General features: G+C 40.1%; 1 pseudogene; it reads left to right on the top strand.

Annotated features, from left to right (window-relative positions):
• Nucleotides 1-14,134: 14,134 nt before the first annotated feature.
• On the top strand, nt 14,135-14,253 carry LOC144456090 (5S ribosomal RNA; annotated as a pseudogene).
• Nucleotides 14,254-23,233: the final 8,980 nt, after the last annotated feature.

Below are 23,233 nucleotides of genomic sequence, written 5' to 3'. Positions count from 1 at the left end.
TTCTTAGTTTTTCTCAAATGCAGAAAGCACACATTGGTTTTTTGTTTTCTCCCTTTCAAAGAGAAAAATTGTCAAAATCTGTAAGGGGCATCCCCTTATGCCTGCCTTCTATAATTCGACTTATACCCTCTAACTTATACCTTCCACTGTCAACCTTCATTTTTTTGAACTGTGTACCCTACCTGTCCTAGGGCAAGGGGCTATTTTTTTAATAGCCGATATTTAGCACTTGCCCTGTCACATAGCAAGCCTAAATAAAAATTGATCAGTGGTCTCCCTCTCAAGGTTACAATCCTCTCAGCCTCAGGATTCAGTCTCCCATGTTGGTTTCATAGTGCTTTTGTACATCTACCTTTGCAGTGGACCTCTGGTCATCAGCCCATGGCTCCTGGACATTGTTTTTGACTTAGCCATCCCAATGAGTCACACTTATGAGCCTGACTCTTCAACTCCGCTTCATCCCACACAGCCACGTTGAAGCTTCACCTAGAAGACTTTGAACTTGGAGTTCCTCATATCTATTCATAAGGTCCTTACCTCTTCTATTCCTGTAGAGCCACTGAATAGATTTTTTCCTTGAGGATTTTAATCCAAACTCAATGCTTTTCAGTTTCTCAAGTCCATTAGCTTGCTTTAGACAACAAGAAGAGCCTTAACTAATGTTGTAAGATTCCTTACCCCCTTAACTTTTTCCTGGCTCCATGGTGTAGAGTATTCAGGGAGGACTAGCACTGCTGGTGTGAGGGCTTGCCAAGCCCTTTTCAGGACTGCTCATTCACCTTTTGTGTCCACCTTCACCCAACTCTCACCTGTGGCTCCAAGAAGCTGTGACACGCACAGCAGCCACAACCCAGTAGTTTAGCCTTTGCAGACAGGCTAAACCAGGTTAAGGGTAACTGATAGGTTATTGAGTTAGAGGGATGTCTACCCTAAGCATTCGAAGACTTCCCCTGGCAGAATGGGCATATGAGAACAATTTTTCCAATATTCCAATGTCCCAATGGCCATGAAGGTCACTGAAGAAGGTGCTATGGAATACTCAGAGTTTGATCAGACATCAAAGATGCCAAGATCATCCCCTGCAACCCAGGCCACTACCAGTTGTCTTGACTTTTGTCTTGCCACTGGACTTTAAGAAAGTGAGGCTGATGACTTTCTTCAAGTCTTTAAAGAAGATTTTCTTCACTTAAATCCAATTCACATGCAAGTTAAGACATTATCCCATGATGTCATTGGTCCTCTTCAAAAAGGAAGGACCAACAAAAACAACAGTTCCATGCTTCCAATCCCTAATCCTGACTTACCTACATTGCATGTTTTCTTTAGGGGCATTAGAAAATAACCTTACAAAGCATTTGATTTAGAGTCAGAAGTCAGGGTTCATTTCCCAGCACTGTCACTTAAAGATCATGTGACTGTAGGTGAATAAATGCATTACCTACCTCACAAAACTGAGAAGAAAGCATTTTGTAACTAGAGAGTGTCCTAGAAATGTGTGTCATAACTCTGTTCCTGCCTCTGGGTTTCAGCTTATTACTGGAGAATGACAGGTAGCTAGCAACAAACATTTATGGAGGACTTACAATGTTGTGGACACTGTGCTAAGTACCAATGATACAAATACAGGTAAAAAGAAAGCAATAGATGCTTTGAAGAAACATATTCTAATGGGGAAAACAACACATAAAAAGGGATCTGAGGGTCTTGTGGGGAGAAGAAACCTGTATTGGCAGGGGTGGGGGAAGGTAAGGTTGGTTAAGTCTAGAAAGAGAGAAACAAAAGCATAGGTAGGAGGAGAATGAAGCATGGCCAGTCTGGGTCCATCCCCAAAAGGGAGGCACCTAGAATGAGAAAAGGGGGCCAAGGAGTAGGGGGATGTTCCAGGATGAGAAGGCAGCTGAGTCACAGATTTCATAAGATCATAGATTTAGAGTTGTAAAACTCTTTAGAGGTCATCACCTTCAACCTCCTGATTTTACACACAAGGGAACTAAGGCTCTGGGAGCTGAAGCAACTTACATCTATTAAGTGTCTGAGGCAGTAGTTGAACATAGGTTTTACCGAGTTCAATTAAGTTCAGTTCTCTTTCTCTCTCTTCATTACTTCACCCTGCCTTAATTTGTGAAGATGCAGCCAATTATAAATTCATGCTTGAGAAGAGTATCAAGGAGAAGAGGATGATCAACAACCATCTATGGGGTCTTTTCTTAGACCCATTTGGCAGTCTGAAGCATGACATCTCATTTGCAGCTCATGATTATTAACAGAATCTTCATTTCTGTTAAGCTATAACCAGCCAGCGTACATTTGTCTAATAATAACAAAATGGTTCTGGTATCTAGGGTTTCCCCTTCTGGGTCTTTTTGACACGGTCACTGAATTGACAGATGAATGTCACTGATATAGTGCTGAAGCAAAGCATTTGAGAAAGTTCTTATGGACTAGACAGAAATGGGCAAGACAAAATAACAGATGGATTTAGAACTGGTTGGACAACTAGTCCTGAGGATTAATAATGGCTCTATTTCATTTTGGAGAGAGATATCCAATTAATACCTCAGGGATCTGTCCTTGGTCCTACTCTATTCTCAACATTTTTATCAATGGCATGGATGAAGGCATAGATACCATGCTTATTAAATGTTTAAAATGCACAGAACTGAGAGAGATAGTTAACATATTAGACAATTGCATGGGAAAGGATCTCAACAACCTAAAATGATTGGCTAAATATGAAATTTGATCAAAAGAATTGTACAGTTCTACAGTAAGGTTAAAAAATAAATTTTGCAAGTACATAATGAAGGAGGCATGGCTAGACCACTGTTCATGTGAAAAAAAATCTGGAATTAGTGAACTTCAAGTTCAATACGATTTAATGGTGCGACACAGTAACCAAAAAAAAAGCTAATGGGATCATATGTTTCATCAAGGGAGAAACTTGATCTGGACACTAGTTTACTTCATATAGACATACATACATATATACTTATGTGTGTTGTATTTTGGCTGTTTCAGTCATGTCCAACTCTTCATAACTTCATTTGGGGTTTTCTTGACAAAGATACTAGAGTGGTTTGCCATTTCCTTCTCCAGCTTATTTTACAGAAACTATGGCAAACAGGGTTAAGTGACTTGCCCAGGGTTACACAGTTAGTGTCTGGGGCTGGATTTGAACTCATGAAGATGAGTCTTCCTGATTCTGAGCCCAATGCTCTATCCACTGTGCCATCTAATTGCATATAGATATACATATATATGCATATGCACATTCATGTATGTATGTATATATGTTGGTGTTGAGCACTTGTAAAATGTGTTGGAAATTCTCAGCGATCATAAGAGACATGGCTGCAATCGTGGCATGACAGCCTCCTCTGGATGAACTTCTGAGCAATATATTTTAGGGAGGACATCGGTGAGCTAGAGAACAACCAAGGAGAAGAGAGTAAATAAGATAGAGAGGAGCTTCATGACCATACCTTGCAGAATGTAAGCAGTTACTGAGGGCAAGAGCAGGTTTTTGTTTCTTTCTTGTGCATAGTAGGCAGTCAATGAATGTCTATTGGACTGTAGTGGGCGCTATAAGAGAATCAGTTGTAAAAACTGGGGATGTTTAAGTCACTAGAGAGCAGATTTGGGAGAAATTTTTGTGTCTCCATGTATTCGAAAAGCTGTCATGTAGAAAAATAATTTGAGTTGTTTTGTTTTTCTCTAGAAGATATCACTTGTAGCAATGTGTAGATTTTCCAAAGAGAAGGGTTTCAGCTTAACAAACAGAAAAACTTTAACATAATTAGCACCATGCCAAAGAGGATTGGGTTTCACTAGAGGTCTTCAAGGGAAGGTTATTTACTTGCTGAGGATGATCCATACAATAAAGGCCTCTTGGTCAAGTACAAGTTGGGCTAACTGGTATCTGATCTCAATTCTGAGATTCTGTAATGATTTGTTCCCTTTCCCTTGGGCATTCTTCACTAAGGAAGTGAAAATAAAATTGAATTTTTAAAATTAAAAAAAAATTTCCTCCCCATACCATGAGAGGTGTGTGAAATGCTTCTTTTCTAATTTTTAATAGTCCAGTCTTTAATATTAACATCACATATCCATTTAGAATGTATTATGGAATGATTTATCTGCTCATTCTCCCATCCTGTCTCATTGTAAAAGGTGTCTGTCCAGTTTTTTGTGGCTAGACACTTCAATTAAGCCTTCCTTCTTATCTTCTCCCCTCTTCACCCAGATTACATTACTTTAGCTGTCCTCCGCTCTTTATCAGCTCCTTCCTCAATGCTTATCAAAATATATATGTCCTCCTGCCGAGATCCCTGCTATCAGGGATTGCTTCTGCCCCTGTTCCCAGGGATGACTGAGCCATTAAGGAGAGCTCAGATAACCCGAAGATGGGGATCACCTCAACTGAACTAAGAAATACTACCCCAAGTGGCCATGAGATAAACATGAGGTGAATCCTAAATCCACACAGAGGGTGTGGCTTTGTCTTTGGAGACAGACCAAATACTCCAGGCTAGAGAAGGATTGCTCACTCTTGGGGAGAGCCAGGCTTGCTCAAACTAGTCAAAACCCTTTAAGGCCTAAAGAATTCCTGGGATGGGGCCAGCCTGTAGCCTCCAGTTGCCCAAAATAAAAGGCTCCAGTCAGCAAAAAAAGAAAGAAAGAAAGAAAGAAAGAAAGAAAAAAGAAAGAAAGAAAGAAAGAAAGAAAGAAAGAAAGAAAGAAAGAAAAGAAAAGAAAAAGGCATCTAGGATCTTTAACTTGTTCAGCTTTTCCTTAGTATTGAGGCCCCTAGTGTCTGAATCTTTCCTGTCATTTGCCTGCTTAACATTGGGGTCTTCCTTGTCTTGTTCAGGTCTAATAGAAGGAGGAGTGCTGGCTGACCTTTTTAGTTTTGGGGGGTTCAAGTCTTGGCTCAGTCACTTATTAGCCATGTGCCACAAAGTAGTATGTAAACTCTAGGTGTAAACTATTATTATACTCATGCTGGTCTGATTGTCATCATTAATTTCTGTTCAGTTGTGTCCCACTCTTTGTGACCCCATCTGGGGTTTTCTTGGCAAAGATACTAGAATGGTTTGCCATTTCCTTCTCTGGCCCATTTTACAGATGAGGAAACTCAAGCAAACAGGATTAAGTGATTTGCCCGGGGTCACATGGCTAGTAAGTGTCTGAGGCCAGATTTGAACTCAAGAAGATAAATCTTCCTAACTTCTGGCCCAGCACTCTTCCACTGCGCACCTAGCCTGATTGAACTTACTTCTAGTGATGCTAGCCTCTCTCACCTTAGAGTCCAGCTAGCTCAGTTCTGTTCTAGTGATTCATAGTGACTTTTGGCCACACTACGCAGCCAGATCGTGCCTCCTGCAGCCTTTCCACCTCTCTGCCCTGAATAGCACTGGCTCTGGCTTTGCAAATTTTGCCTCTGATCTCTGCCATGTCATTGAGTTTCTTTGTAAGGCTCCCTCTCTGCTGCTCACTCAATAGGGTACAGAGCATCCTGTTCCATAGCTGCTCTGACCTAACTTGATTCAGGGATCAGAAGTACATGTTTGCATACTAATGAAAGTCACCATTTTCCTGGGTCTTCTTGGAAAAACAGAAAGAGGCAGCACATTGACCATTTAACACAAAACCCTCTGGCCCCTAATGTGGATCATCTCTCAGTGCATGATGATTATCAAATGGGAGGGGGACTAAGTTCGGTTGTAGAGTTATAAGCAAAAAAATCTAACAACCACATATCAGCCTCAGGTTGAAACATGCTGCCATTGCAGGGAAAACATGTAGAAGGGTGCAGAAGCTTTTCTCTCCTCTACATTCAATGAACACATTCCATTTTGTGTGTGCAGTGAGGTGAGAAACTACAGCTTTCTTAGATTACTTAGAAGTAACCCACACAATTATTTGTTCTTTTCACCAAATTTGGTCTGATAATTGTATGGAAACAAGGTAATCAAATGAAAAGAAGTTGTCTTTTATACACTTGGAAAATCCTTATAAAATCCCAGCAGACCATCCATATCCCCTTGTAGCCATGAGACCCCTAGCTTTTCTGCCATGTTAGCCTCCTTAGCTCTGGTTCTGCACAGTTAATTCTTTGACAGCCCCAGCCCCAGGTTCACAGGTTTTTGAAGTCGTTTTTCCCCTTAAGTAAATATATTGAACTGACCATAATAAAATGAAAAGAGGCATGAGATTGTGTGAAGATGGTGATGGAAATAAAGAGGACAAAAGATAGGAAGGGGCCAAATACTGAAAAAAAGCAAGATAGAGGCAGGTAGGGGGAAGCAAAAGAGAAGAAAGGGTATCTAATATTGCTGGGATTAATGGGTAAGGACTTGCAGAGGAGGATATAAGAGAGAGGAAAAAAATAAACCTTTTCATTCAGGCAAAGACCAAGGCATTTCATTAGCTTATCCCTCCTTTGGGCCCCTCTCACCTCTACCAGTCAGTTCAGCGGAATAAATAGTCATCCTTATTTCAAAGAAACATGGGAAGATATATGTAGGATTTAATACAGAGTGAAAATGAACAAAAATTGGAGAAAAATATGTGTAAGGTGGGACAGGTGGTTGTTGAGACCACAGCAAAAGCCAGAGGTCTGTCTGGGTTAAAAGAAGGTCTTCAGATGCAAAATAGAAATTTCCCAAGGTACTAAGGCTGGAATAACTCTGTTACTTAAAACAGGCCAGTGTAACAATGAACTTGTCTCCGGAGCATAGATTGAATTCATGCTTTTCCCCTGGCCATTCATCTACACAAGGTTCTAGAGGAGTATGGGAAGTGAAATCACTGAATTGGATCTAATCACACTAAGGCAAAGGGATATAAGGGAAGGTGCTTTTGAGAGAGGAAGGACTGTTAAAACTGGTAGATGCTAGTTAGAAGCAATAAGTATTGTTGGAGCTGAGGCTCAGAGGAAACGAAAGAGGCTTCTGTCTGCCCCAAGCTAAAAGTCACTGCCCCAGCTCAACAGCAGATTTACCCTTCAGAGAAAAAAAAGCCATCCAGTTCTTGCTGCTAGAGCTGTGAGTCACCTGGCCACATGGCCTCCCTACACATACTCCCTCTCCACTGCACTATTTTAAATTTGAGTCCACTCCTCCCCCCAGAAAGTCTGTGTGTATTTGTGGGAGATTGTGTCCCTGGTTTATGAGGCAATACTTTTGTTACTACTCTTCTTGATATATTTTAGAAAATGCCTTTCCTTTTTTAAAAAAATAGTATTTTTTTCCAATTACATGTAAAGACAATTTTAATATTAATTTTTTATAAAATTTTGAGTTCCAAATTTTCTCACTCTCCCGTCCCCCTCCCTAAAATGGTAAGTAATTTGATATGTTATATTAAATGCCTTTCCTAAAGAACTGAATCTACTGCTTGATGGTCAAAGGGAAGCACATTGGTGGGCATTCATGAGCTGGTATTAGCAGGATATCAAGCCAGTGTTCTCCCCTTAGAATCTTGACAGTAGTAGCTATCGATTCTCTGGGTACCCAACCTATCTAGGTGAGTGGGGATTGCCCAAGTGAACTCATAGAGGGGTGTTACACATGCAAAGACTACAGCAACATAGGGGGAGAAAATAACAATTTTAATTAGAATGACCAATCTTGATTCTGAGAATACATGAAGAAATGCCCCTCCCTCCTTTTGTCAGAAAGGTGTAGGATTTCAGGTACGGAATGTTGCATGTGCCGTGAGACATGATTGCTATGTCACTTGGTTCTTCTCAACTGTTTCTCTTCGACATGGGAGGGCTCATGGATGGATGAGGATAGGAACATTAAGACATGACTGTAATCTAAAAACAAGTGACATCAATGAAACTTTGAATACATCTATACATAGTCACCATTTTGCTGACTAATCCACCTTTTCACCTTCTCCAAGAATATCAGATTGGCATCTACCCTCCTTTTGATCTATCTGGGAAGTGGCCTGAGTTCCCGTCCCACAGTTTGGTGGCAGCCAAGATTTCTTCTAGCACTGAATCAAGGTCTAGAAAGTCAGAATATGAAGGTGAAACTCCGAACTACGTTAAAGAGTCAACAACTATTCAACTAGTTGTTGAATTGAGTAAGCATTATTGTTATTATTGATGATGATAACAACAATGACAATTTACTAACTGTTCCAGCTTCCCTTTCCATAGGGATTTGGTAAATGCTGGTCAGTGATGCTGATGATTTGTGCTATGCCACAGCAAGGGACGATCTGTCTTTCCCATAGCACTCCTTTATTGCTATAAAACTGCTCTAGACAAAATCCCATCCTAGAAATTGCTGCTGGTACACCACACTGGCACAAGTTCAGAAATTCAAAGAAACAGAAAGAATTTGCCCAGGAATGCAAAGGGAATAAAGGCCCTCACCATGCATTTTGATGATGCCCAGTGCACATCACACACAAAATGGTTCAAACATTTACTGATGCCAGAGTTGGAATATGATATCACACCAATCAAAGTCAACAAATATTTATTAAATGACTACTTTGCGCCAGGCACTTTGCTAAGCATTGGTGAGATAACAGCAGAAGTGAGACTTTTTTGTGTCCTGCCCTCAAGGAGATTAGATTCTTCTTGGGGAATAAAACACAGAGATAAGTAAATATAGGATGAATAAATAAGGAAGACAAAATGATATGTCAAAATGGCAGAGGGAGGCACAACTGGGAGAATCAAGAAAGTCTGGGGGGAAGGGGGGACTTACATTGAGCCTTGAAGGGAATTAGAAGTCTCAAAAGATGAGGGGGAAAGGGAAAATCATCCAAACAAAGGAGTAGCCTGTGTAAACACATGGAGATGGCTGACGGAATACCGGTTATGAAAAAAGGCAAGGAAGCCTGTTTGATTAGAACATTAAGAGGGAGTAATGTATAATCAGCCTGGAAAGATAAGTTGGAATCAGATTTTAAAGGGCTTTAAATGCCAGAGGAGTTTGATTTTCTCCTAGAGGCAATGGGGAAGCACAGAAGCTTCTTGAGCAGGGGAGTAACATACTCAGAACTGTGATTGATGAATAACAATTTGGCAAATGTGTAGAGCACAGATCAGGGAGGGGAGAGGCTGTAGCCAGGAAGTCCAATTAGGAAGTTCTTACCATTGTCCAGGAGAGGGGTGATAACGGCATGAAGTAGGGTAGATATGGTATGAGAAAAGGAAGGATGAGAGAGGCTGAGGTGGAGAAATCCACAAAGCTCAACTGACTGGCTATGGAAGGTGAGGGATAGTGAAGACTTTAGGACAGATTCAAGATGGTGAATGTTAGTGAACTTGAGAAATAGTGGCATCCTTGACAGAAATAAGGAGGAAAAGAGAGCTTGAGGGGAAAGATAATGAGTTTGCACCTCATCCACATTAAAACATTTGGGCTTCTGTGGAGTCTCACTCTCTCTTATCCTCCTTCTCTCCCGGATTCAGTATTGTCTGCTGATGCTGTGACTTGGTTGTTAGGAGGAAACAGTGCAGCAACAGATCCTTTGTGCCCTCAAACTCTTGCCAGGCCTTTTCTAATGCTGAGGGGAGGTTGGAGGGAAGGAAGCTGCATCCAGCACCCTCCAGCCCTCTATGTATGACATTGCTGACCTGGCTCTAAATCACCATCAGCACTAGTGGTGACAGCATGATGGCTAATTAAAAACATTCCTGGCAGAAAGAACAACAATGATGAGAAAAACTGAAACTGAATACTGTGTAATTATAATGATCAAGCCTGACCCTGAAGAAGAGATACGAGAATGGACCTCCTTTCTTTGCAAAGGCGAAAGATTATGGATATGGAACATTGCATACGCTCATTCGCTGTCAGATTTGATTCATCCATTGGTTAGTTTTGTGGAACTGTTTTGTATCTGTTGTTAGAAGGTATGGTGTGGAGTGGTGTACTGAGAAATAAAGCTATGTAAAAACAACAACAAAATGTATCCTTTTTTATTAATCAATTTAAAAAACAAAAACAAAAACATTGCTCACTAAGTTGATAACTAGTTGAGAGCTGAGCCAAGTCCATGGCATTGGCGGATAGAGGGAGGAGTGGCTTCTCCTCTCACTTTCTGGCTCCGTAACTCTTTCTGGAGTCCTGTTAGTTCCAAGTCCACGGAAGCAGCCCTGTGTTCCCTTCATTTGCCTGGAGAGTTCTATGGGGCTTAATGAATTTTAAAAAACCTTTTCTGTCATTTGATTCGCCTTTACTTGAGTGTTTTTTCATGGAGCACAGAAATACAACTAGATTTCGAAATGTGTTTGTGTGACCTGAAAATACATACAAAACATTATTTTTCTAGTGTAGCGTTTTGTCTTTCAGCAACCTGTAGAAGCTAGTGGCTCTCTCACAAATGCTAACTTATCACGTAAACGTCCCTGTGTGGCATTTAAAACACTTTATAATCTAATTCCAACCTATTTTTTCCAATCGTACCGCATATTGTTCCCCGTGACACCCTCAATTTTCTAACCAAACTGGCCTACTTGTCGTTCCAGTTAAATATGGCATTTCATTTTCTACCTCTGGGATTGGGGCTGTCTGTATCCCCACCTAGATAGCTTTCAGGCCCCACCTCGGCCTCTTAGAATCCCTAGCTTCCCTTAAAGCTCAGCCAAAGTACCATCTTCTACCTGAAGTCTTTCCTGATGCTACCTGGTTACTGGGACTCTCCCAATCCCAAATGACTTTATGCTTACTTAGTGAATATTTTGTACTGCATTTATTTATTATGTACAGGTTGTTTCCCATTAATCCCTTATGGGCAGGGGATTGCTGGATTTTTTTCTTTTTATGCCCAGTACCTAGCATAATGCCTGGCTGATCATGATGAAAATTATAATTATATATATGTGTGTGTGTGTTTGTATGTATGTATATAGCACCTTTGTGCCACACACTGTGCCAGTCATTTTACAAGTATGATCTCATTTGATCTTCACAACATTGTGAGGTAGATGCTATTATTATCCTCATTGTACAGTTGAGGAAACTGAGGCAAACAGAGTTTAAGTGACATGGCCAAGGAATGAGAAATTTTAGTGCTACTGAACTGCTATCAGAGATGCCTGTGTTATGGAGGTTCAAACTATAGAAACATCAGCTCTATCAGCATCATTAAAAAAATGGTCGGTAGCATCTAGATTCACCTCTTGTCACTACTAACAGCTCACCAGTGATTCTAAAGCACTCGTTTCCCCACGCTTTCAAATTTACTTCCAATATTGCAGATGCAGAAAGTTCAGTTTTAATTCAATTTCCTGCATGAAGCTGGCTGAGGGAAATAGGAAGATGAATTAGACTCTATGTTTGCCCTTTGCTGTTGTTCAGTCGTGTCCGACTCTTCATGGCTCCATTTGGGGTTTTCTTGCAAAGACATTGGAGTGGCTTGCCATTTCCTTCTCCAGCTCATTTTACAGAAGAGGAAATCGAGGCAAACAGTTAAGTGACTTGCCCAGGATCACAACTAAGCGTCTGGGACCAGATTGAACTCAGGGGAATGAGTCTTCCTGACTCCAGGCCCCACATTATACCCACAGCGCCCCCCTAGCTCCCACGCCTTTGCCCTTACGGACATTCATTTCACACCAGCTGCTCAGCTTGGTTTTGACTCCACCCATCCAGTCCTTCCCCTCCAGAAAAGCTTATCAGCACGTATAGATTGCTTCCGCTTTGTATTCATACCTCATTAGTGCCCTCAGCTGCATCTGCCTATTTGACTAAAGGGCTTGTAGGTGAAGCAAAAACAAAAAACAAACAAAATCCCCTCTTCCGAAAGCCCCACCTTTGTTGAGCCCTCTGGCTCAATTCCCAGCCAACTCTTTATTTCAAACCAGCTGTTTTGCTTGGTTTCCACTCCATCCTCATCACATCCCCAGCCAGGCACTCTCTGGTGCCTCCCCACCTTTCAGCTTCCTTTTGTGTATCTTCTTCCCCTATCAGATTGTAACCTGTTTGAAAGCAAATTTATTTATATTCTCAGTGCTTGGTGGCAGCTAGGTGGTACAGTGGCCAGAGTGCCAGGCCTGTAGTCAGAAAGACTCATCTTCCTGAGTACAAATCTGGTCTCTGACACTAGTTGTGTGATCCTGGCCAAGTCACTTCACCCTGTTTGCCTCAGTTTCCTCATCTGTAAAATGAGCTGGAGAAGGAAACAGCAAATCACTCCAGTGTCTTTGCCAAGAAAACCCCAAACAGGGTCATGAAGGGTCAGACATGAAACCAATGAACAACCAGCGCTTAGCACAGCGACTGGCACGTTAGTAGGCATTTAACAAATGTGTATTGTAGTATACTATATTATAAGGAACTCAAAAGATTTAGCAGCAAATAACACAGGTAGTGTTCATGAGGTACCCTCTAACTCACGGAGGACTCATAGGGGCTCTTCAAGGAACGACGAAACCAGGATCAAGATACTTTATAGGTCTGCATACTCTGAAACCATAGTGCACAAGCCCCCACCAATGTGTTTATCTTACTAGTAGTCAGCCAGACGACACAATTAGTTGAAGGCAAAGGAATTCAGTGAAATGATATACTAAGAAAAACAGCAACAAGGCTTTTCACCTATAAACTTGTGGTATAGTCTCTCATAATAATAGATGAGAGAATAGTTATGCAGAACGTATGTGGGGAGGCACACCCATAGTGAACACATGTGGCTAGAGTACACTATGGAAAGGGACAGGCATGGAGGGGGTAACTCCTAACTCTGATACTGTAAGGTCACTGACGTAGTCAACACTGCTTTCAGTAGGTCCACTCCCCTTCCTAGTCATTTAGTCTCTGCTAGATATCATTCAATTGCTTACATAGTCTCAATCTGACAAATGCTCCACCAGATGAAACTCTACTGAAAGTATAGCCTCCTCCAAATACTATTCTGTCAGGTCCATCATTTCCTATGATCATCATCTTAAATAAAGCCCACAGGTTTTCCCTAGCTCTTTTAGAAAAGTCAGAAATCTTGGCCTGGGAACCAGTTGAAGCTTCCTTTTCTTTATCCTAGTCTTATTCCTCTAGAGTTCTGGCTACTGATGCTTCTCACCTCCCAGCAAGAGTCTGAGCCCTAGGCACCAAGATCTTTAGAACAAAAAGCAGGGTCCTTCCAGCTAGACTTGGCCTTTTCTTAGACCTTTCTTTCTGGTCCAGGGACTTGCATCACTCTGTCACACCTTACCCTAGTTTATGGTGCTCATTCCATATACTTCCCAATTTTAATTGCTAAAGGCTAAATTAAAAGCCAGGTAAGGCTTATTTGCTTAACAACTACCGAGCTTCTTTATGTTTGAAGGGTTCTGAAATCCTCCTTTGTCTTTTGACATAGTCTATCCTTGAAAACTCCTGATTCTGAAATCAGTTGAGTGATTCATTAAGAGAATCATAGATCTAGAGCTGGATGCAACCTTGAAGGTCTTCTAGCCCAACAACCTCATTGTATACAAAAGGAAACGGAATCTCTGAGAAGTTAGATGACTTGCCCAGGCAGTACATGGTAGCATCAGGATTTGAACTCAGGTCTTGTGACTTCAAATTCAGTCTTTCAACTGCACCAGTTTTTCCTTTTCTCTTTAAGATTCCACAGAGCTCTGACCACTGCTCTTAGCCTAGTGCATCATCCAGAGATGATGTTCAGTAAATACTTATGGAATAAAGGAAGAAGGCTATGGGGAAAAAAAATACTTTCTTTGCTGACTGGAATAAATGATATTCTGGACACTGGAAATGGAGATGGCATTTTTCTTCTCACTTTTCTTGTCTGTTTCCCATAACTTCTGCCTGAAATAAGACTGCCAAAATTAATGCACTGAATGCATTGGGGGGAGGGAATAGCCGGGATGGAGCTGGATCAGTGAAGTTATGAGTGTAGGGAACTCTTTGTAGAAACTCCATTCACCAATGTTGACCAACCTGGCAACTTATTTCTTATGGAAATGCCTAAGGCATTGGGATGTTGTAACTTGCCCAGGGTCTCACTGAGCCAATGTGTCAGAGGAGACACTTGAACCCAGATCTTGTTGACCCCCCATAGCCTGCTCTTGCTCATTCCACTACCTCAGGCTTGTGCTGATTGTGTGTGTTCATCTATTTATTCAACAAAAATCTATGAAGATATCTGCTATATGCAGGGCTATAGCCATACCACCCTGAACATGTCTGATCTCATCAGATCTCAGAAGATAAGCAAGATCTGGCCTGGTTAGTACTTGGATGGGAAACTACCTGGGAATACTGGGTGATGTACGCTTGAGAAGAATTGGGCAGCTAGGAGGTGAAGTGCATGGAATGCTGGGCCTAGAGTCAGGAAATTCTGAGTTCAAATCCAGCCTCAGATATTTCCAAGGACATCGTCCATGTAGAGTAGGAAACAACTGAACAACAACAGGGGCATAGAAAAGACAAATTGGTGATCCTCTGCTCAGCAAGAAGCTCTTCACCTGGTTCAGGGCTTCTTAAACTTTTTCGTGTTTTGGAAGCGTTTGTTGGCATTGCATGGCATGATGGCATGCACAGTGCAAAGTGCACATGCTTTGTGCTCAGAATCAAGGCTACAGTGAGGTTGCTCAATGCTACATGGGCAAGTACAGCCAGAAACACCTTGGATTCATTATGCATTTGATTTTAATTAATTTTTGGTTGTTGCATATTCACAAACCTTTTACTGTTGCCAAATTTTTCACAATCCCATATGGGGCCCAGACCCACAGTTTAAGAAGCACTGACTAGTTCGGGGTAAAAAGATAAATTCATAGGAAGGGCTAAGTAGACACACAGATCAAGGCCAAGGATCAGAGCAAAGAGAGGATCCTGATGGTATTTAGCATAGTGCTTGGCACATGATACTTCATAAATGTTTATTGACAGGTATTTGATAAATATTTATAGACTGACTGAATTACAGCTACTAGAAAAAAATTTCATGAGGGAGGTGGTTACTGAATTTGAAATCTTGAAAGATGGGTAGGATTTAGATAAAGGGAAGCCATTAAAAAAAAAAAGAGGGGAGGAGAGATAGGGAGAAAATTTGGAACTCAGAATCTTGTGGAAATGAATGTTGAAAACAAAAAATAATTTTTTAAAAAAAGATTCACTAGTTTAAGGTTGTCTCCTCTTTCCCCTCTTCCAGAACTACAGTATTTTTTTTGTAATTTAATTTTTCCAATTAATAAAAATCTATTTCCCCTCTCTCACACCTCTTCACACATACATGGGGGACAAAAAGAAAAGAAAAATTAAATGCTTGAAAAAAAATATGCATAGTCAAGCTCACAAATTCCCACATTGGTTATGGCCAAAAACTATGTGTCTTATTCTGTATCCTGTACCCATTACCTGTCAGGGGCAGGATGCTTTACCATAGGTTCTTTGGAATAGTGTTTGCTCATTGCACTGCTCCTAGTTCTTAAGTCTTTCAAAGATGTTTGTTTTTTCAGTGCTGTTATGTAAGTTGTTCACCTGGTTCTGTTCACTTTACTCTGCACTAGTTCATGCAAATCTTCCCAGGTTTCTCTGAAACCATTCCCTTCATCATTTCTTACGGAACAGTAGTATTGCATTACGTTCATGTATCACAATTTGTTCTACATCCTGTCTTTGCATTTGTTTGGTGAGCATCCAAGGGACTGAGGGATACCCTGTTGGCCACAGTATCTCTAACTAGTCATTATTAGCAACTTGAGTACACGGGGACTACAGCATGAAATAAAACTTGTTATTGTATTGACTTGTTAAGACAGATTCAGTTGAGGCATGGGAAAGAAAAGAGTCTAGGACATCAAGAACCCATGGGTATAAACTTCAGGACATCAGAAGATGGATGCTACAGGTAAGGGAGGAACATGGAAGAATGGGAACATCTTGTAGGTTTCTATTTTAACTGAAGATTCTTGCTATCTAGGGGCTAAGTTCAGTTTTCTATTTTCAGAATCTTTAAATTTCTGTGCCCTGGGCCAAAGCACTAATTGCCCTTCCCTAATTATGGCTCTGTTTATAACCCTTTCTCTAATTCTAAATGCTGCTCCTGTTAATACAACAAAGTCCAGCTCTTCAACTTCCTAGGTATTTCAGGTGGCCAGCTCAGGAGGTGAAGCTGAGTAATGAGGGCTGAGGAGAATGGTATATTAAACTCTGTACCCCTCCCCTGCTCTTTATTCTCCTGATGGTGGGATAATTAACTCATGAGCCAGGAGCCTTTTCCTATATTTAGAATAATTACAGAGTTGACTTCTCAGTGCACCTACTACCCCCAACCCCAGCAGGCAAAAGAACAAAGGGCAAACAGTCCAATTTCAGATTCCCTCAAGCCTGATCACACCCTAGGAGAGGTGAGGAGAGAGGGAGGGAAAGAGCTATTAATCCTTTTCTCCATGGGTGCTGAGCTATAAAAATGACTGAATTAAAGGAGACATATACCCAATTAGATTAAATTCAAGAAGCATTTGTTCAGTACCAACTGTGGGACTTGTTTTCATTACACTGAGGGAAAACAATATATACATAGAGTCTGAAGAGCTAGATGACCTTTCATCCCTAAATCTGTGACAAGACCTAGGTTCAACTTCCACTGCTAATGCATTCTAGGTATGTGACCCTGCCCCTAAACGAGTTAGTCTCTGAGTATCCCAGAGAGCTCTTCAGGAACAGGTCAGAACTGCATAAAAATTCATCCAGAAGCCCACCAGCAATAGGAAAGGGAGCCCACCAGCAATAGGAAAGGGAGCCCACCAGAAAAGTGTCAGCACTTGCAAACAAGAGGGAAGCTTCCCAGTGTGAGCAGAAACGCCTACTGCTTCCAACCAAGGCTCAATCTTAGTACCCCTGAGAAATGGCCATACATTTCTCATACCATTCCTGCCCGATTTCCAGCTTCCCTTGTAAAAGAATCATCCTAGCATACCATGGCCATTCCATTAAGTTTCCGTCTAGTCTCCCGCCTTGGGGGAATGAGAGTAAAACCATTCCTTTTGCTCCAAGTACTGGTCCTGAACTACTTAATGCTCTGAAAAGACTCCACCCTGAGGACAAGTCTCTATAGACATTGAAAATCAATCTAAAATCTTCCCTTAATGATTAACATTTTAAATCCCTATAGGTCATCCCTCAAACTCCATTCCCCATCCCCCACTGCCTGATTCCTTATTCCCATTCCCCCTCAATCCCAATGTCTCCCACCAAAACTACACTTCCCTTCTACTGTGTTCTCTGGAATTCTTTCTCCACAAGCAACAAACTTGCTTTAGATGGCACAATGGACAGAACGCCAGGTCTGGACTCAGGAAGACCTGAATTCAAATGCAGCCTCAGACACTTACTAGCTGGACAAGTTACTTAACATTTGTATGCCTCAGTTTCCTCGTGTAAAATGGGGATAACAATAGCACCTATCTCCTAGGACTTGTGAGCATCACATGAAATAATAATTGTAAAGTGCTTAGCATAGCACCTGGAACATAGTAAGAATTATATCAATTTCATTATTTATTTATTAAACATTGTATAAATATCATCATCTTAAATACTTTCCTTTCCTCTCACTAAGACCTGGCTCCCTCTTCATGACACAACCTCCTTGGGAACCCTTTTCAGTGCCGGCTGCACTTTCAATTATTTCCCTGACTCACTGATCAAGATGAAGGAGTTGAAATACTCCTTGCTCCTCACTGCCTGTCAGGCTCCCCCTCTACCATTATCACTCAGTAATCTCTCCTCCTTTGAGGTTCACTCAATCCACATCTAGCACCCAATTAAAACTAGTAGCTGTTGTCTAGTGACCTTAAGGATATTCCTCTCCTCCATGAATTCAGCGTATGGCTAACAATCTTTCTGTCTTTCCCAACTCCTGTCCTCATACTAGGGGATTTTAACATACATCTTGATATTCCTTCTAACATCCTAACCTCCCAGTTCCTCAACTGACTCATATCCTATGACCTAATCCTTCATCCTACCTCAGCCACACACAGGGATAATCCTCGACCTTGCCACCACCCACAAATGTACCACTTCCATGTTCACAAACAGATTTCCTTACTTGATCACAATTTATTTTCATCCCATCTCTCCCTCTACTTTTCCATATCAAACTTACATCATGACCTCCAATCTCTCAACCCTCCAATTCTTTCCTAGGCTATCACCCCTGAACTATTCTTTATTCCTTTTCCCATATTGATCTGTTGGTGAAAACTCTTTTTTGTCCTTTTTCTCTTGAGTCCCTCCTGGAAATTATGAGCTATGTCATGCAGGTTTATCCAAGAAAGATCATAGTGAAGAGTTATGACAAAAGGGGTTCCACTGGAGAAGGAAATAGCAAATCACTCTAGTATCTTTGCCAAGAAGAGCCCATGGACAACGCTAAAATGATGAAAGAGATGACATTGAAGGTGAGCCCCTCAGGTCAGAGGGTGTCCAAAACACTACTGGGGAAGAGTGATGAACAGCTGCAAGTAGTTTCAGTACTAACAAAGCAGCTGGGCCAAAGTTGAAAGGAAGTTCAGCTGCAGATGTATCTGGTGATGAAGATCAATATTGCATAGCAACTTGGAATTTAAGATTTATGAACCAAGATAAGCTGGATGTGGTCAAATAGGAGATTGAAAGATTAAACTTTGACATCTTGGGTGTCAGTGAATTTAAATGGATGGGAATGGGTGAATTCTGGTGATCACTACATATACTACTGTAGGCAAGAATCCCTTAGAGGAAATGGAGTAGCCCTTATAGTCAATAAAAGTCAAAAAAGAAAAGCAGTACTAGGGTATAATCTAAAAAATGACAGTGGTATCTGTTCAAATTCAAGGCAAACCATTCAGCATCACAGTAATACAAGTCTATGCTCCAACTACTGATGGTGACAAGACCAAAGTTGGTCAGTTTTACAAAGACCTAAATTTTCCAGAAAAAACACCAAAAAAAGATGATGCATTCATCACAGGAGATTAGGATGCTAAAGTAGAAAATCTAAAGATAACTGGAATATCAGACAAGTTTGGACTTGGAGTACAAAATGAAGCAGGACAGAGACTAATAGAGTTTTATCAAGATAACTAGTCATAGCAAACACTCTTTTTCAACAACCCAAAAGGCAAGTCTACACATGGACATTACCAGATGATCAATTATGGAAATCATATACTTTGCAGACCAAGGTGGAGAAACTCTATATAGTCAGTGAAAAGAAGACCTGGAGCTGACTGTGGCTCAGATCATGAGCTTTCTATTACCCAAAATTAAGACATAAATTGAAGAAAGTAGGGGAAACCACCAGATCATATAGGTATGCCCTAAATAACATCTCTTATATGAAATGGAGGTGATGAATAGATTTTAAGGGATTAGATCTGGTAGAGTACCTGGAGAACTATGGACAGAGGTTTGCAATATCGTATAGGAAGCAGCAACAAAAAACATTCCAAAGAAAAAGAAGAGCAAGAAAGCAAAATGGTTTATCTGATTGAGGCTTTACAAATAATTAAGGAAAGAAGGAAAGTGAAAGGGAAAAGAGAAAGGGAAAGATATATCCAACCAAATAAATGCAGAATCCCAGTGAACAACAAAGGAGGGAGAAGGTTTTCTTAAATGAGCAATGCAAAGAGAAGGAAAATACAAAAGATCTCATGAAAATTAGTATCATCAAGGGAATTTCATGCAAAAATGGGTGTGATAAGACAAAAATGGTAGGGACTTATCAGAAGTAGAAGAGCTTAAAAAGAGGTGGCAAGAATATGCAAAATAACTATATAAGAAAGAGTTTAACATTACTGATAACCGCAACAGTGTGGTTACTGATCTAGAGCCAGACATCCTGCAAAATTAAGTCAAGGGGAACTTAGGAAACATCACAAACAATAAGGCTAGTGGAGATGATGGAGTCTCAGCTGGACTATTTAAAATCCTAAAAGGTGATGCTGTTAAAGTGGTGCACTCAGTATGCCAGCAAATTTGGAAAACTCAACAGTGGCCAGCGGATTGGAAAAAATCAGTTTATGCCCCAATCCTAAAGAAGGACAATGCCAAAGAATATTCAAATTACCAAACAACTGAACTCATTTCACACATCTGCAAGATTATACTTAAGATTCTGCATGCTACGCTTGAGCAATATGTGAACTGAGAATTACCAGAAGCATGGGCTGGTTTTTTAAGAGGCGGTACACTAGAGACCAAATTGTCAACATTTGCTGGATTATGGAGAAAGCAAGGGAGTTCCAGAAAAATATCTACTTTTGCTTCATTGACTACATTAAAGCCTTTGAGTATGTGGCTCACCACAAAATGTGTCAAGTTCTCAAAGAGATGGGAGTATGACATCATCTTACTTATCTCCTTAGGAACCTTGTATGTGGGCCAAGAAGCAACAGTTAAAACTGAACATAGAACTGATTGATTTAAGATTGGAAAAGGAGTATGACAAGGCTATATATTGTCACTTTATTTATTTAAATTATGCAGAGTACGTATCATGCAAAATGCCAGACTGGATGAATCAAAAGCCAGAATTAAGGTTGCCAGGAGAAATATCAACCACCTCAGATATGGAGATGATACCACTCAGATGGCAGAAAATGAAATTAAGAATTAAGAAGCCTCATGATGAGGGTGAAAGAGGAGTGTAAAAGCTGGCTTGAAGCTTAACACTGGGAAAAAAAAATAAACAAGATCTTGGCAACTGGTTCCACAACTTCTTGGCAAATAGAGGGAGAAGAAACAGAAACTGCATCAGATTTTATATTCTTGGGTTCAAAAATCACTGCAGACAGCAACTGCAGCCATGAAATTAAAAGACGCTTGCTCCTTAGAAGGAAAGCTATGGCAAATCTGGACAGCTTACTAAAAAGCAGAGATATCACCCTGCCAACAAAGGTCTATGAGTCCAAGCTATGGTCTTGCCAGTAACAATGTATGGCTGTGAGAACAGGACTATAAGATAAGCTGAACACTGCAGAATCAGTACTTTCAAACTGTGGTGCTGGAGAAAACTTTTGAGAGTCCCTTGGACAGCAAAGAGAACAGATCAGTCAATATTTAAATTAGTCCAGGCTATTCACCGTAAAGTCAAATACAGAAGCCGAAGCTTAAATACTTTTGCCACGTAAAGAGAAGACAGGACTCATTGGAAAAGACCCTGATGTTGGGAAAGATTTAAAGCAAAAGGAAAAAGGGGGTGACAGAGGATGAGATGGATATAGTGTCATAGAACAATGAACATGAAATTGGACAGACTTAAGGAGATAGTGGAGGATAGAAGGGCCTGGCATCCTATGGTTCCTAAGGTCATAAAGAATTGGACACAACTGAATGACTAAACGATTTGTGTAAGTTTTTAAACTCATATTGCCTGCAAATAATTTTATCTTGTTTTTTATTTTATAGCTGTAATGAGCATTTTCAGTATTATCAAATTATAATGGGAAAAGAGGGCATCTTTGTTTTACTCCTGAACTTAATGGGAAAGCATGCGTTACTTTTCCATTGCAAATTAATGAGAGCTTTGTATTTCAGGTGTATAATTTGACATCCTAATTCTCCTTCAATAACTATCTTTTTAGATTTTTTACGAACATAAATGCATAGTTTCATTTAAAAAAAACTATGTTGATATACTTGTATGGTTTTTATATAACTGTTGATTTTTTTTCTTAATGTTGTATCTTCCCTGACATAATACAATTTGGTCATAATTGGTATTTCTTGGCATCTATTTCTGTAATCTCTTCCCTAAAATTTTTGAATCAATGTTCACAAATTATGCTGTTCTATAATTCTCTGCTTCATACCAATCCAGTTTAGATAAAGCACTAATTCCATAAAAGTACAGTAGAATATAATTTTTCTAGTGACTCAAATATGCAAATAGATTTGTAACATCATTGATATGGGTACTCCTTCCAATGATCATGCCACTCATCCATTCCTATACATTTTGATAATGAACTTGTAGCTAGGTCATAAATTTCCTTTAGCCTCTCAGCCAAGAAATGTATTGAACCATGGGTTTCTGTAATCTCTCCATTTTGGGAGACAACTTAAAACACAAATCAATAGGTAGGCATGGTTCATGTTCTGACATCAATAAATAGGCTCTTTCTGGCTTGGAGGATAGCTTTCTATTATCATGTATCTTTTATTTGTCCAAGTCTTTTTATTTTCAATTTTACCTTTCTTCAATGATTGTTAAACTTTATTTTGAGGTTGTTAAATTTTTATTCAGCTGAATGCTTCATTAAAAAAAATAGGTATCTTGTTTCTATATCATGTTTATTTCCTTAGTATATCCCTCTCCTGCTCCTACCAAGGGATCCTTTGATTGCTTAAATTACAAATATTCTTTGATTTAAACTCTTCATCTTTTGTATGGGAAGGGATTCCTACTACAGATGGCTGCAATATTTGTAGTTTAAACTGAAATTGTGAAGCTTGACCACACTCATTTGGTGAGTTAATCTTGGAGTTTTTATCAGTGGATTGTGGCTTCTACCAATCCACACTTTCACAGTTTTCAGTTATTTTGGTCCAATTTTCCTGATTTTCTTAAGTATAGTATTATTTTGATTGTGGTCTTCTGGAAGACCCATGATTCTTACAGCACTGCAATTTTACCTTAAAGTTTAATTCTCTTGCCTTACAGAAAAGACATGTGCTGGTTTTGTTGTCTTTATTAAGTCAACTTTTCTTCCACATCTGCATTTTCAAGTTTAAAGTTGGTCATTCTTTTTCAGAGAATTTGTTGCTTTAAGGAGGTTCTCTTATCATTGGCTCTATATACTCTACTCTTATCCTTTTGATTTCTTCTTTGAGTTGTCCTTTGTTTTAATTTCTACCCATTTGTCTTTTACTGCTCTTTTGAACCATTCTGGAGTTTCTTAAAGCTGTTCAGTTAAGGAGATCTCACGATAGTTAAGTCTCCCTTCATGAGGAGTGTGGTATTTAATGATTGTATTGGGTCTTTTTCTTATCTTTAAAAAATCAACTTTTCTGTTATTTTTGTATTCTCTTGTTGTTTGCATGTTGTCATTCCTTTATGCTACTTGACACATTACTTGTTCTGAAATGGTGGCATGGAGCTGGGCTTAAGTAAACCTCTCATTCATCTTGCCAGAATGTATCCCCTTCCCTTCTGGCCCAGAATAGTGCTGGAGTAGGCTGAACATGCCTGGACTCCTCCACCATTCAAAGTCACCAACTCTCTCCTGTCTAGACCACTGGGGGCTGAGTGAATTTACAAAACC

This window comes from Phascolarctos cinereus, unplaced genomic scaffold (assembly GCF_003287225.1).
Source record: "Phascolarctos cinereus isolate Bilbo 61053 unplaced genomic scaffold, phaCin_HiC Scaffold_2;HRSCAF=192, whole genome shotgun sequence".
NCBI classification, from domain to species: domain Eukaryota; kingdom Metazoa; phylum Chordata; class Mammalia; order Diprotodontia; family Phascolarctidae; genus Phascolarctos; species Phascolarctos cinereus.
This window is presented reverse-complemented; position numbering and strand designations above follow the sequence as displayed.